This window comes from Stenella coeruleoalba (genome assembly GCF_951394435.1).
Source record: "Stenella coeruleoalba genome assembly, chromosome: 16".
NCBI classification, from domain to species: Eukaryota; Metazoa; Chordata; class Mammalia; order Artiodactyla; family Delphinidae; genus Stenella; species Stenella coeruleoalba.
Genome location: NC_137162.1, coordinates 7,946,535 through 7,962,592, shown reverse-complemented (window position 1 = coordinate 7,962,592; position 16,058 = coordinate 7,946,535). Strand labels below are relative to the sequence as shown.

At 47.4% G+C, this 16,058-nt stretch overlaps 1 long non-coding RNA gene across 2 annotated transcripts in view; it reads right to left on the bottom strand.

Moving 5' to 3' along the window:
* Positions 1-16,058, bottom strand: part of LOC307175271 — a 119,842-nt gene that overhangs the window by 13,929 nt on the left and 89,855 nt on the right. The window lies entirely within an intron of this gene.

Sequence of the window (16,058 nt, the reverse complement as noted above, 5' to 3'; positions counted from 1 at the left end):
GCTTTCTGGCCCCAAACCTGCCCCTCCTTGGGGGCCCCATCTCGCCGCCATCTCCCCAGTTGCCCCAGACAGAAATAAAATGTCACCCTCCTCCCCAACCCGCCCACCACATTGCCACGCCCAGTCTCCAACACCTAGTAATGCCACCTGGTAAACAGCCCTCAAACCCTTCCTCTCATCTCCATCCCCTCCATCATTCAACAGCAAATATTTACAGAGCACACCCCATGTGTCAGGTCACCACCTTAATTCTGCCCGACGTCCCCTGTACAGAGCGTCACAAGAGCCTCCACAGGTCCTCCTTCCTTGCTGCCCCCAGAGTCTCTTTCCAAATGCAGACCTCAGCGGTCCCATGGCCCTCTGGGTCCCATCCAAACTCCTCAGCCTCACGTGGTCTGACCACAGCTGCCTGCCTTTCCTGCTTCTCCGACACTCACCCTTTCCTTGATGCTAAGATGCTGACAACCGCATCCATTGCAAGGCGCTCCGGAGAGGACCAGCTAAGGTAATGCTCACAAAACACAGAACCAGTATCACAGCGTGAAGGGAAGCATGCAGGATAGCACGCTTCTGTTTGCAGAAAGAGAGTCTGGCATTCAGTCCCCCCACCAGCAAGGTAACACCTCCCCGAGCTCATCCTTTCCAACGCAGACTCCACCTACCTGCCGGGAGAAATTAAGCCACTGAAGCTGTTCACTGAAGGAAGGTGGAAAGTTTGCACCCTGAATTCCACCACTGCCCGCTCTGTCCAGGCCTCTCCTCAAGCAAGGCCCAGGATGCCCTCCCTGGTGAGACACAGAGCCACCCCCAGGGCTGGGGTCTTCTCCACAGAGGACAACACTCCCCCACGCCCACCCCACTGGGATGGGCTCCGGGACAGGCTGTCACTATGGGATGTCACAGTGTCAGCCTGGAGAGGTTCCCGGGCACTGAGGGTTGTAAACACCCCCCTAATCACAGATCTCAGCAGGAACACCTGCTCCCAGGGGCGCACTCCGCAGGCAGCTCACCCAGGGCAGCACCCCGCACCACAAGAGGCTGTTCTGATGCATCATGGATGAGGCTGCGGTGAGGCCGGGCAGGGCCTGAGTCCCTCTGACCTCCAGGGCCTTTCCAAGGCCAACCCTCGGTCACCCCTGGAAAGTGCAGCAGAGTCTGTTATTTCTAGGAAACGATGGTGCACACTTGCACTCCTGGGACCCAGCCTGCTCTGAGCTGCGAGGGGAATGCCACAAACCCTGGATGGGCTCGGACTACATCTCCATGGTCGTGCAGACCTCCCATCTCTGACACCCCCAGTCTGCATCCTCTTCCTTGCCCTTGTGGTCCACGAGATCCTCCTGTGTGTTTCTGGAACCACAGACTGTACCCACAGGTGACGGTGAACAAGTACAGCTCCAGCCGTTCCTGCCTTGTTCTTGCGCGGCTGGCTGCCTAACCTGCCCCTGCCAGGTCACTCCTTGGGGACGTGGGTCTCACAGGGACAGGCCCGGGGGTCCTAGGTGGGTGTGAGAAGGGGCTGACACGGTGACTGAGCAGTGTCCCCCACGGCCTAGAGGAACAAGTGCGTCTCACCCTGGGGAAGGAGTCATCTAGGGATGGGTAGTTAAGACACATCTGAAAGGTGGCGTAACCCAAAGCTGCAAGTAACAGAAAGTCTGACTCATAGTGACTTAAAGAAACAGGGGTTTATCGTCTCACATTAACGAGAAGTCTGAAGGGAGGTAGCCCGACGTCGGTTCAGTGACTAAGAAATCGTCATTTCTTAGCCTCTTGCTCACAGTTACACAATAGCTCTTGTGGGTCCAGGAATAATGAGCACAGCAAGAGGAGGAGGGATCAACACGCCAGCCCAGGCTGCGCGTCGTAGCTAAGAAATCTCTACCTATAGCCCAAGATTGCAAAAACTTCCTCTGTGTTTCCATCTTGAGGTTTCATAAATTGTAGCTTTTACACTTAGGATCACTTTTAATATTCTATGTGGTATATGGAATGAATTGTGTTTCTTTTCTTTTCTTTTACTTATGGATATTTGATTATACCATCAGCATTTGTTGAAAAGACTATCTTTTCTACCCTGAGTTGCCTTTTCCCCTGTGTTGAAAATCAATTGACAATATAGGTATGGGCCTATTTCCGGATTCTCTATTCTTTTCCATTGACCTTTATGTCTGTTTTTATGCCAATACCACACTGTTCAGATTATTAGAGCTCTGTAATAAATCTTTAAGTCTGCTAGCGTAAGTTCTCCAAATCTGTTCTTTTTTTTTAAGTTGTTTTGGCTATTCTATATGAATTGCATTTCTCTATAAATTCCAAATAAGAGTCAGCTTATTCATTCCTATGGAAATCCTGCTGAGATTCTTATTGAGTTGAATCTATAGATCAATTTGGGAAGAATTGACATTTCAACAATATTGAGTTTTCCAGTCTACAAACATGGTATTTCTTTCTATTTATTTTGATCACTTAAAATTTCTCTGAACAGTTTTCAACGTACAGGTCTTTCCCATCTTTTGTCAGACTTACCCCATGATAGGCAGAATAATGCCAGTGCCCCAAGATGCCTACATCATAATCTTCAGAACCTGTGAATATGTTACATTACACGATAAAGGATTTTGCAGATGTGATTAAGTTAAGAATCTTGCAGCGAGGAGGTTATCCTGAATTACCTGTGTGGGCCCAATATCACATATAAGAGGGAGGCAGGAGAGTCAGGGTCAGAAAGATGAAGATGTGACATTGGAAGCAAAGATAGAGATGTAGGGCCGTGGGCCACAAGGAATGAAGGCAGCCTCTAAAAACTGGAAAGGCAAGGAGCATTCTTTCCTAGAGCATCCAGAAGGACCAGCCCTGATGACACCTTGATTTTAGCCTACTGAGACTAATTTGGGACTTCTGACCTGTAGAACTATACGATAATAAATTTGTGTTACTTTAAGCCACTAAGTTTGTAGTAATTTGTTACAGCAGCAATAGGAAGCAAATATGGATTTTGGTGACAGAAGTGGAGTACTGCTGTCAACAATACTTAAAATTTTTGGAAGTGGCTTTGGAATTGGGCAGTGGAAAAGCAGTAGAAGACTTTTGAGGAGCATTATAGAAAAAGCCTAGAAACGTGGATGTTAAAGACCCTACTGGTAAGGACTCAGAAGGAACTGAGGGGTATGGTAGAGAAAACCTATATTGTCTTAGAGAACCCCTAAATATTACAAACAGACTGTTACCTGAAACATGGATGTTAAAAGTGCAGCTGATGGGGGTTCAGAAGAAAATGAGGGATATGTTAATGGAAGCTAGAGAAAGGGGATCATTTCTGCCTATACAGTGGCAGAAAGCTTAGCTAAATTGTGTCCTGTGGTTATGCAGGAAGCAAAGCTTATAAACAAGAAATCTGGCTTATCTATTTGAGTAGATTTCTAAACAAAGTATTTGAAAGGGCAGCCTTGTTTCTCCTCGCTGCTGATATTAAAATGCAAGAGGAAAGAGTGATTGAGGGAAGAAATGTTAAGCAAAAGGGAGCCAAAACTTGAAGAGCTGGAAAATTATCAGTCTCTTCAGATTGCAAAAGACACTAAAATGAGCAGGACTTCCCTGGTGGTCCAGTGGTTAAGAATTGGTCTTGCAATGCTGGGGACACCGGTTCAATCCCTGGTCAGGGAACTAAGATCCCACATGCCGCAGGGCAACTAAGCCCACGCACCACAACTACTGAGCCCGCACGCCACAACTAGAGAGCCTGCATGCCACAACTAGAGAGCCCGCATGCCACAACTACAGAGCCTATGTGCTCTGGAGCCCTCACACCACAACTACTGAGCCCGCACGCCACAACTACTGAGCCTGCGCACCACAGCTAGAGAGAAGCCTGTGCAAAATTAAGTAAATAAATATAAGTTTTTTTAAAAAAGACACTAAAATTGGGAAATTTGCTGTCAGGAAAAAACATGCTCCAGAGAGAAAGGAGGGTATAACTGGACAACCTTTTGCTTGGGCCTTGAAAGGAGCAAAAATTCACAGTATTCTGTCACACAGAGAGTTCTTTAAAGAGACTCTGTTTGTGACTCATGTATTCCCACAGCCATCTCAGCAGAGGCCAAAAATAGAGATGATATTATCTAGGAAAGACATGTGGAGGAGCCAGGTCTAGCGGAGTGAGTCCCTGTGATGTGCATAGGAGAACCACAAGGTTGTTAAGAATTTTATACCAACAGAAAGAGCCATCTTAGACTGAAAGGGACAGATAAAGGACAAAATGAAAGAAGGATGTCAGGCTCCCCAAATTCTGCAGGCAGGAAGCAGACTGATAAAACTCCCCAGCTTCCAACACATGCTACCTTTCATGACAAAGGATAACTCTGAAGACAGAGCCTTGAGCCCAGACGCTGGAGCCGCAAGACCAAAGGGCAGAGCCGAGAGCTACAGAAAATTATTCATAGGTCGTGAAACCTGATGGAGTTTGCCCGGTTGGTTTTTGAAATTGCTTGGAACTAGAGATTTCTTCTTTTCCTTTTCTTTTCTCCCTTTTGAACAGAAATGTCTTTAATTGGTATCCTATGCTTTTCTCCCTCCTCCCCATTGTATTTAGGGAGCAGATACCATGTTTTCTTGTTTCACAGGTCCACAGATGGAGAGAGATATTTTTCCTCCAGGATGGATCACACCCAGAGTCTCACCCACACTTAACTTAGATGACTTAGATCATGAGATTTGGAACTTCTGAACTGATGAGATTTACATGAGATTTGGTGCTATATAGTGTTTGGAACTTTGGTGATGTTGAGATGGGGTAAACACATTTTGCATGTGAGATGAATGTGAATCTCTGGGGGTCAAAGAGCAGATGTGGTAGGCAAAATGCTGGCCCCCAAAGATGTCCATGTCCCAGTCTCTGAAACCTGCAAATATGTCACCTTACATGGTAAATGGGACTTTGCAGATGTGATTAAGTAAAGGCTCTTGTGACAGGGAGATCATTCCGGGTTATCCACATGGGCTCAACGTAACCACAAGGATCCTTATAAAAGGGAAGCAGGAAGGTCAGAGTCAGAGATGGAGATGCGATGAAGGAGTCAGAGATCAATGTCATGGGAGGCCATGAGCCAAGGAACTGGGCAGCCTCTAAAAGCTGCAGAGGCAAGGAACTGGATTCTTCTCTGGGGCCTCCTGAAATAATGCAGCCCTGCTGATACCTTGATTTTATCCCACTGAGACAAATTTTGAACTTCTAGCCTCTGTAACTGGAAAACGAAAAATGTGCCTTGTTTGTTTTAAGGCACTAAGTTTGTGGTAATTTATTACAATAGCAATAGGAAACGAATACAATCCCTAAGCATTTAATATTTTTATCCTATTGTAAATGGAAATTTTTATAGTTCAATTTCCATTTGTTCATTTCTAGTATGTAGGAAAAATGATGTTTATATATTGTTCTTGCATCCTGTAACCTAACTAAACTCAACTATTAGTTCTAGGAACTCTTTTTTAGACTCCATAAGACTTTCTACAGACACAAGGATGTTGTTTAAGAATAAACACAGTTTAACTTTTTCCTTTCCAATCAGGATGCCATTTATTCTTTTTCTTGCCTTATTGCACTGGCTAGAACTGACTACTTAACTGGCTACGATGTTGAATGGAAGTGGTGAGAGTGAACATCTTGACTTGTTCTTGAACTCAGGAAGGAAAATGTTCTGTCTTTACCACTGAGTATAATGCCAGCCATAGGTTTTCCATAGATGACTTCATCAGGTGAGGAAATTCTTGTCCTAGGTTTCTGAGAGTTTTAATCAAGAACAGATATAGGGGCATTTCCCTGGTGGCACAGTGGTTAAGAATCCACCTGCCAATGCAGGGGACATGGGTTCAAGCCCTGGTCCGGGAAGATCCACATGCCACGGAGAAACTAAGTCCATGCGCCACAACTACTGAGCCTGCGCTCTAGAGCCCGTGAGCCACAACTACTGAGCCCACCTGCCACAACTACTAAAGCCCGCACACCTAGAGCCCGTACTCCGCAACAAGAGAAGCCAGCGCAATGAAGAGTAGCCCCTGCTCTCTGCAACAAGAGAAGCCACCGCAATGAAGAGTAGCCCCTGCTCACCGCAACTAGAGAAAGCCTGCACGCAGCAACAAAGACCCAACGCAGCCATAAATTAATTAATTTTTTAAAAAAAGAACAGATGCAGGATCTTGAATTCTGCTTTTTCTTAATCCATTGATATGATCATGTCTTATTTAACCTATTGGTAGAATGAATTACAATTGTAGATTTTCAACTTTTGAAAACCCTGCATTCCTGGGATAAACCACTTTAGGTCATGATGTGTTATTTTTTAATATATTGTTGAAATCAGTTTGATAGAATATTGTCAATTTTTGCATGTATGAGGAATATTGGTCTACAGTTTATTTTCCCCTCATTTTTGCTCAAGTTCTGCATTGAGATTCCACATCTTGAGATTCCACAAGATGACGGTAGGCAGCCTCCTAAGGCATGACAGACTGAGCTTTTACAAGAGGCTCATAGGTTCTTCATTCTGAAAAATTTGAAGCTGGAAGAATTGTCACAAGGACTCGTCTTTTGATCCTTTTACAGCCAAACGCATAACAGTCTGAAAGGATGAAAATGTTCACTCATATCTTCCCCCCATCCTTCACTCCCTGGCTTTACCTAGAGAGGAAGAGAAAACTCATGCCTGAATAAGTACAGTTATAGTTACTATTTCCTAAAAAAATTTACTCTCACTTTAGGGCTGTCTCAAAACTTTGCAAAAGAAAGATAATCTCCTTGGCACATAGTAGGAACTCAATAAATATTTGTTAAGTAAATTAGAGAATAGATACACGAGTAAGTGAACAAAAGAATCACCTTCAAGATGTCCCACTTGGGAAGAGCTGGTGTCAGTTCGTAAACTTTCCAAGGGAGCCATGAGTAGGCTCAGGGAGTCTGCAACACCCACACCCCACGCCTGATAAAAAAAACAGCGGGCAAGTGGGGCTACAGGCATACGTGCAGTTTTTTAATTCTCGTTGCGGTCTATGACCCAGAAAAGATTAAGAATTATTTCCTTAAAAAAAAAAAAAAAAAAAAAGAATTATTTCCTTGAGGCCTTTAAATATGCGGATGAATGAAACATAAACAATATTAATTTGCTTCCCATGGCCAAGTTACTGGCTCCTAAGGATGGTCGGACTCTCAGGACAGCCTTGGTGTCTGTACAGGAGGTCTCCCAATCTCTGAGCCCCGCAGCAGAGCTTCATTTATCGCCTCTCCAAGTGCACAGTTAACTTCCCAGGCAGCAGACCCTTATGAAGCAAACCAATTAGGGATCCATTAGAGCCTTGCAGAGGGCCATTAATCCTCCCCACCGCAGGCCAGGGAGAGCACGGGAGGTTTTCCCAAGGAAGGGACTGAGCCTGGAGACAGTCATTTGTTCCCTTCAGAGCAATCCAGCCCCCAGTGGGGTGGGGACAAGGGAGGCTGCATGTGTCCCTGTAGGATGTCACAGCAGAAGAAGGGGCACGAGGAAGGAAAAGAGGCACACTGCTAGGCCTCCTGTCAGCTCTGTTCACCACCCGAGGGGACCCGAGTTTGTCTCTGGGGGTCCATGGAATTTTCTTAGTTTCCATTAAATCCCTGAATTGTTGAGACTGCAAGAAACACACTGGGCTCTGAAAGGAATTAAAAATGTGGACACGTGAATGCAACCTGAAGAACCAAATTGTGTTCTCTTGCAATTAAAAATAAAAGATATGGACCATGGAGATGGGTAAATGGCTTACTGGGATGTGTTCAGATGCCCTGGAAGTCCATTAGCATGAAAAGGCTCCCTCCTTGACATCCTTACTTTTAACAGCCCTCTCAGAATCTCTGCTAAGATATCAGGACACACACCCCGAGATAATTCCCTGGAAATAGTCTGTGTATCAGAGAGCTGCCCACACTCCCTGGACTGGCTTCTCTAGAGACAGAGGCTGATCAGAAGGAGGGGTACAGTCAGTGACCCCTGCTGAAAATTAATCTGTGAGCAACTCCCCTCTGCTGGGGTGGTGGGTGGAATTGGGGTAAACTTTTGGAAAGCACAAAGGAAATACACATCAAAAGGGACGTGCATACTATTTGTACTAGTTATTTATTGCCACATAATAAATCATCTCCAACCTTAGTGGCTTAAAACAGCAAACATTAACTCACAGCTCCGGTGGGTCAAGAGTCCAGTCATGGGGCTTCCCTGGTGGCACAGTGGTTGAGAGTCCACCTGCCGATGCAGGGGACACGGGTTCGTGCCCCAGTCCGGGAAGATCCCACATGCCGCAGAGTGGCTGGGCCCGTGAGCCATGGCCGCTGAACCTGCGCTCCGCAACGGGAGAGGCCACAACAGTGAGAGGCCCGCGTAATGCAAAAAAAAAAAAAAAAGAGAGAGAGTCCAGTCATGGCTTGGATGGGTGCTTCTGTCTCAAGGTCCCTCACAAGGATGCAGTCGAGGTGCCAGCCAAGGCCCCAGTCTCATCTGAAGGCTCAAGTGTGGGAGAATCCTCTTCTAAGCTCACTTACATTGTTGTTGGAAGGATTCATTTCCTCACCAGCCATTGGGTCCAAGGTCTCAGCTCCTCACTTGCCATTGGCTAGAAGCCTCCTTCAGGTCCTCGCCGTGTGGGCCTCACCATGGTGCAGCTCACAACATGGCAGGCTGCTTTGCTCAAAGCAAACAAGTAAGAAGCCTGAGCAAGATAGAAGTCAGTATTTTGGCACCCTAATCTTGAAAGTCACATCCTATCACTTTCACTGTATTCTGTTCATTAGAAGCAAGTCACTAGGTTTCAGCCCCCTCTCAAGGGGAGGAGGTTACACAGCACAGGGATATCCAGAGGTGGGGATTACTGAGGGCCAATTTACAGACTGCCTACACACCCTTGAGCCCTATAACTCCACTTATTGGAAGTTACCCTAAAAGAAATAATCAGACAAGTACAAAGATGTACAGTCAACACTGCTGTTTAAAACAGTGCCCAACTAGAATCCGTCTGGGCTGGCTGAATCTGTTACAACATGTTCAAATGACAGAGTACTGTGCAGTCACTAAAACACAACATAGAAGGACATTTATGTACATGAAAAAACATTTGAGATATAGTATAAAGTTTAAAACAGCAGAACACGGGACTTCCCTGGTGGTCCAGTGGCTAAGACTCCGCACTCGCAAGGCAGGGGGCCTGGGTCCGATCCCTGGTCAGGGAACCAGATCCTGCATGCTGCAACTAAGAGCCCGCATGCCACAACTAAAAGATCCTGAACGTGGAGACGAAGATCCCGCATGCCACAACTAAGATCCCGTGTAGCCAAATAAATAAATAAATCAATAAATATTTTTTAAAAAGCAGAACACAAAATCATATGCAATATGATTCCCATATTCAAATATATAGAGGGAAAATAATAAAAGAAACCTCTACTTTTTAACACTTTGATGTATCTCTGGGTAACAGGACTACACATGATTTTCATCTCCTTTATACTTCCTTGTGTTTTTATAATTTTCTACAATAAATAGGTATTACTTTCATCATAAGAAAAGAGAATGCTTTTTTAAGATTTAAATTCACTGGGTGGTAACAATGTCACACTTTCCACATTTGTTCTCCTCTGCAAACCTGAATGACAGAGGAAGAAAAGAAAGATGGAGCAGAGGCAGCCCCAGTACTTGAACTGGGCCCTGAGGCTGAGGGAGAGACCAGGCCTCAGGCCACTGGCGGCTATGCCATGCCATTGTGCACATCTGAAAAACCACCCTTCTGGGAGCTTGGTGAGCCTGGGGGTAATTTAGAAGAAGGTGCCCCCCCTCTCTGAACAGACACAGCCCCGACCCAGGGTACACGGCGTGGCCAGCAGACCGTGGGCCGGACTTCAGCCCCACTCGCCTCCCCAGCCAGGCACCCTTGCTCTTGTCCTGTGGCCTTGCCTACCTGAAGGTGAGAGGCAAGTGGGCAAAACCCCAGCTTCTGGGTGTCGCAAGCCGGCTCACTTCTCACAGTTCGCCTCGCCCCACTCCTGCCCTGTGGGCGGCTGTTCGTAGGCCAGACGCCACCACTTCCTAGACCTGGCCACACCGGTTAAGTGGCTGCCGCGAGGCCAAAGGGCCAGGAAGGAGAGCAGGGAGCTCTCAAAGACTCGTCCCTCACCCAGCTCCATCGCTCTCTCCATTCCGAGCTGCACTCATCTTCTAGACAATCCGGACGCCCCAAGCCCTGCTGTCTCGGGCCTCACAGGCTCAGCTGCACCTTTCTCTGCAGGGCTTCCCCGACTCTGCCCCCGGCCTGAGCTTCCTCTCCTGCTTCCCACCTCCTCCATCCAGACGACAAATCACAAACGAGCCATCAGAGAGGGGGCCTCGCCGGCCCTGAGTATTTGCTCTGTGCCACTGCAGCTGGGGCTTCACACGTGCTACGTCATCCTCAGCAGGCGTTGTCATTCCAACTTGCCATGAGAAACCTGAGCCTCGGGGAAGGCAATGAACTGTCGCAGGCCACACAGCCAGGAAGGGAGGGACGGGGCTGCGGCTCAGAGCTCATCTTACTAGTCCACGCACGATGCCTCTTGATGTTTGTTCCACAGGGAGAAGAGGGAGGAGAGAAACACGGCTATGTGTTAGAAACCCGAGCACTTTATCTGTTAATGACATGTAATAATTCAAAAGCAAGCCTGAGGGCGGAAAATCCCCACCGATCGTGTTTCCAGGGACTGGGAGAATCAAAACGCTAACCTGACCAGCAGGGCACAGACCCCCGTGTGGTCTCCAGGCCCGCTGACCTGGATTCTTAGGGACCAGAGACAGGAAAGGTCACCTCCACAAAGCGGGTGGCTCTCGGGACCCAGAGCATCCTGGGAATGACCAGGACACTCACTGGGCTTCTCCAGCCTAGACCTGGTCATGGGAAAAGCTTCCAAACCTCCTGGGGCACAGCCCCGGGTGGCTGATGGGCCCACGGCCCGGCTGAAGCAGAGACCCCATCCCACCGGCAGGCAGCCCACACGTGGGTGGGTGCTGCAGGGGTCCCGCTCAGAACAGAGAGCCCCCCGTTTCAGGACAACGAAAAGATCCTGACGGTCCAGCATGGAGGGAGGAGGGTCAGCCGCCACTTTGCACCAGGCTTAGAAATTATTACCTCCCAAATGGGGCCTCCATCCTGGCTTCCCAGCATGGACTGGGCTCAGGAAAAGCATCCCAGCTTATCGGGAGGATGAAGGAGGTGGAAGGGAAGGAGAAAGAAGCAGATTTTCCAGTACATGCCATGTAAGGTGTTTGGTTTACATTATCCCATTTACCTTCCCACAACTCTGGGAAGTGGGCATTCATGTTCTTCCTATTTTCTAGAAGAGGAGGATGTGAGTCTGAGACAGGAAGAAGCTTGCTGGCGGTCACACGGCCAGAGAGCACTGGGTTTAGGCACAGGCCTCTGAGGGGAGCCCCGAGCCAGCGCACCTTGGCTCAGACCATAAGGTGGCGATCAGCAAGGGAAAGGTCCTGTCATCACTGGCTTCACTGCAGGGAAGCAGGGGACGTGCCAAGCTGCCTGGATCCCCCCTCATTCCGTCTCCACTTCACCCGAGTGGGAGCTGAATCCCAGAGCATCCGATTTCACACAGCCAGTTAGGACGTGGCCGTCTCTGTCCTCTAGGTAGGTGACCGAGGCAGGGCGCTGGGATGGTCTGACTCCCCGGCCCCAGTCCCTGCTCAACCAGTGAATGGCAGTGGACTCAGGGCAGCCTCTCCCTCTCTCCGCTTCCATTTCCCCACCTGGAAAACTGTGCAGGTTAAAGGAGACGTTGCTGCAGCCTGTAGCCTCGGCCTGCCATGATTCTCCTTCAGTCTAAAAGGTTGTTGGCTCTGAACCCGATTAGGATAAGTCCATTTCAGACAATGTGCGTCCCCCGTGGGCTCTGTTCTCCCCCATCTGCCTCCCATTTGCCTGTCATCACCCAAAGTAACCATTTACTGAATTACCAAGGAGAAGGCCAGCAGGTCGAGAGAGGGGAAACGGCAAAAACCAATCTTAACAAAAAGTATTTGAACTCCCAATAAAATTTCATCCCTTCCCATTGGCAGATTTTATCATTTTTTATTTAAGCCCCGTGCAGCCAAGCATGTGGACAGGAGCTCGCTTCTGCCCCAGATAGAGAATAACAGCAGCCCTGACCTGGGGAGCCCCCGGGAGGGTGGAGCGCCCTCCACAGGCTGTGATGGAGGGCCCACTACAGAGCTGGTTCCTGCCAGCCCTCCAGGATGCCTGAACGCCCACCACGGGAGGGAGTCTTTTTGGAAATTACATTTAATAATAGCAACAACACCAGCAGCTCTCATTTCTTGAGCGCTCGTCACGTGCCAGGTGCAGAGCTCGGCCCTTACACACCCTTGTCCCACTTAATACCCTGAGAGGGGGACACTCTGATTATCTCCATTGTATAGATGAACGAACCAAGGCCCAGCAAGGATAAGTAACTTGCCAAGACCTCACAGGCAGTCGAGAGCAGAGAGGGCTTTAAACCTGGTGTGTCTGACTCTGGTGCGTGTGCTCCTAACCCATTGTCACTGGCCTTTCAGGAGAGGCGTGTGGTTAAGAGTCTCTGGGCTCAGGGGTCCTGTGAAAAATGAACCTGTGTATTCATTCAACAATCAGGAAACTTTGATCATGGACTGGGTAGTAGGTGATACCAAGGAAAAGTTTAGGATGATGGTGACACAGTTATGTAAGGAGAGATCCAGAGTTTTAGAAATGTCCACTGGATTATGCAGTGATGTTAAGACACGGTGTCTGGCATTTGCTATGAAATCTTTCAGGAAACAAGGAAAACAAACTGGGCAAAAATCTTACTAATTGTTGCATCTGAGTAATGGCTATATGGGGCTCATTGTATTATTATTTCTACTTCCAAGTATGTTTGAAAACATTCATAAGTATGTATTTTAAAATACATACAGGAGTTCCCTGGTAGTCTAGTGGTTAGAATCCAGTGCTTTCACTGCCGTAGCCCAGGTTCAATCCCTGGTCAGGGAACTGAGATCCTACAAGCCGCACAGCGTGGCCACAAAAAAAAAAAAAAAATACACACAGAACATCATTCGTCATTAGGGATGTGCAAATCAAAACTACAATGAGAAACCAGCTCACATTCATCAAGATGGCTACTATCCCCAAGAAACAAACAAAAAGCAGAAACTAACAAGTGTTAAAGAGAATGTGGAAAAATCCATACCCTTGAACATTGTTGGTGGGAATGTAAAATGTTACAGCTGCTGTGAAAAACAGTACAGCAGTTCCTCAAAAAATTAAAAACATAATTACTACATGATCCAGCAAGCCCACATCTGGATATATATCCAAAAGATTTGAAAGCAAGTTCTCAAAGAGATATTTGTACCCCCATGTTCATAGCAGCATTATTCACTGTAGCTAAATGTGGAAGCAACACATATGTCCATCTATGAATGAATCAATAAACAAAATGTGATATATCCAGACAGTGGAACATCATTCAGCCTTTAAACAGAAGGAAATTCTGATACAGGCTACAATGTGGAAGAAGCTTGAGGACGGCATATGCTAAATGAAATGAGGCAGTCAAGAAATGAAAACTATTGCTTGATTCCACCGATACGACGTACCTAGAGGAGTCAAATTCACAGAGCTCCAGTTTGGGAGGAAGAAAAAGTTCTGGAGTTGAATAATGGTGATGGTTGCCCAGCAATGTGAATGTACTTGGTAATACTGAATGGTACACTTAAAAATGGTCCAGATGGTAACTTTTATGTTTTTGTGTAATTTACCACAATTTTAAAAAAGTTTTTAAAACACGCACATACACAAAATGAACCATTTTGTGTGCCCATGTGAACGTTCTCCAGAAGCTGTTTGAAGTAGAGAAACAAGCAAATACAGTACTGTGTAGTTAAGTAGATGCATAGGAAAAAATTCTGTAAAGACACGGAATTGTCTTTCTGTGCTTTTCTCTGGGGAGTGAGACGGAGGTGGCTGGGAAGTAGGAAACCTGGACTTTCTATTTTGTAAGTTTTTATGCTATTTGAACTGTTGAAACAAAAACTGTTCTATGCATTATTTTGGAAATGTTTGATTTTTTTTTTTAGTGCAACTACGGTCCCTGGGACAGGAAGTTATCACCAGCCCCAACACATTAGCAGTGACTGTAGGATAGATTTGGCCCTGACCTCTGGCCCTGGAGGAAAGACGGGGATGGCTCTCTCTGTGTTTCTGCGTGAAGGAGAGGGAGGGGGGGTTATGAGGGGACTGGGTCTGAACAGGAGACACATGAGGCCTCGTTGGATCCTGCGACTGCTTGTGCAAGGAAAGGGCTCTGAATCACGAAACAGGAGCGTGAACAGAGGGGCAGAGGAGCCCCTGGGGCAGCCCCACCTGAGCATTGGGACAGGTGGGGTGAGACGCAGCCCTGAACCCAGCCCAAGGCCTGTGTGTCAGTCCAAGCCCTGCAGTCTCCATCCCCGGGACCCAGGAAGGCCTCAGGCATTTCATTTATAAAATATAAAGGGTCAGGCTTCCCTGGTGGCGCAGTGGTTGAGAGTCCACCTGCCGACGGGGGGGACACGGGTTCGTGCCCTGGTCCGGAAAGATCCCACATGCCGCGGAGCGGCTGGGCCCGTGAGCCATGGCCGCTGAGCCTGCGCTTCCGGAGCCTGTGCTCCGCAGCGGGAGAGGCCACAGAGTGAGAGGCCTGTGTACCGCAAAAAAAAAAAAAAAATATATATATATATATATATATATATAAAGGGTCATATCTGCTCTCAGACCACCAGGATAATTTTTTAAAAGAGAATGGATAACAGCAGTTAATATTTATCATGATCAGAATATGCACCTAGCCCTATACTAAGAGCTTTATTTGTATCAGTTCATTTAATCCTTATTAAACAGCACTATGAGGAGAGAGAACCATCATAATCCCTATTTCACAGATGAGAAAACTGAGGCACAGAGAGACTGAATCACTTGCCCAAAGTCATTACACAGCTAGTAAGTAGCAAAGTTGACTATGTGTCTGGAATCTGGCCTAACAACCATGTTCCAATGGTGCCTCTCAGTGGAGACTCTATGACTCAGGACTCCACTGGAAGGAAGTGACAGAAACCCAAACAGGCAAGCTCAAACATAAAAAAAATAAATATAAAAAATATCTTGGATAAAGAAAAGGAAAACTCTAAGGTCCTGCTTCAGGCACAGCTGGATCCAGGTGCTCAAGTGATGTGTGGAATTCACCTCCCTCCATCTCCCACTCTGCTTTCACCCAGGCAGGCTCTATTCTCAAGCAGACTCCCACATGGGTGACAAAGAAGTTCCCAGAACTTTAGGCTTTGGTTCCACCAGTCTGGCAACCCCCACAGAGCAAGGGATTCCTTCCAATTAAACTCCCAGGTTTGGGTCTCACTGGATGGGCTCGGGCCACATCCTCATTCCTGAACCAAGCCCTGTGATTTGAGGAAGGCCTGGGTCTGAGTAGAAGAGGGGGGTTCCCCAAAGGAAAATTCAGGCCATTCCTGAAGAATGAATGATGGCCGCTGGGCAGGTAGAAATGTCAGCAGTCCCTTCGACGTGGAAGTGCTTAGAATTCTGCCAGGCAGGGTCAGACATGGGAATTATTACTATAGGAGACCACTGTGTGCATGGCATCTGCCACAAACCCAGGCTGAGACCCCCGAGTCCACAGAGGGGTTGGCAGGACATTACTGTTGGTCTGGCATCACCACACACATTGGCTGGTCTCAGAAGGGTGCAGAGAGCAGCACGGGTCTGTGGCCCTGGGGTCTGCATTCCCTCCCTGGTTCTGCAATCCCTGGCTGTGTGGCCTTGGGAACGTGGCCTAAACTGTGCTCAGCCTCAGTTTCCTCATCTGAAAAATGGGAACTACAAAACCTCGTGTACAGGATCGCAGCAAGGATTGCATGAGAAAAGGATCTGGGTGCCTGGAACCATCCCAGCAAACCTCAGGGGCTCAATCAATGATTTTTTTTTAATGTAGGAAATCA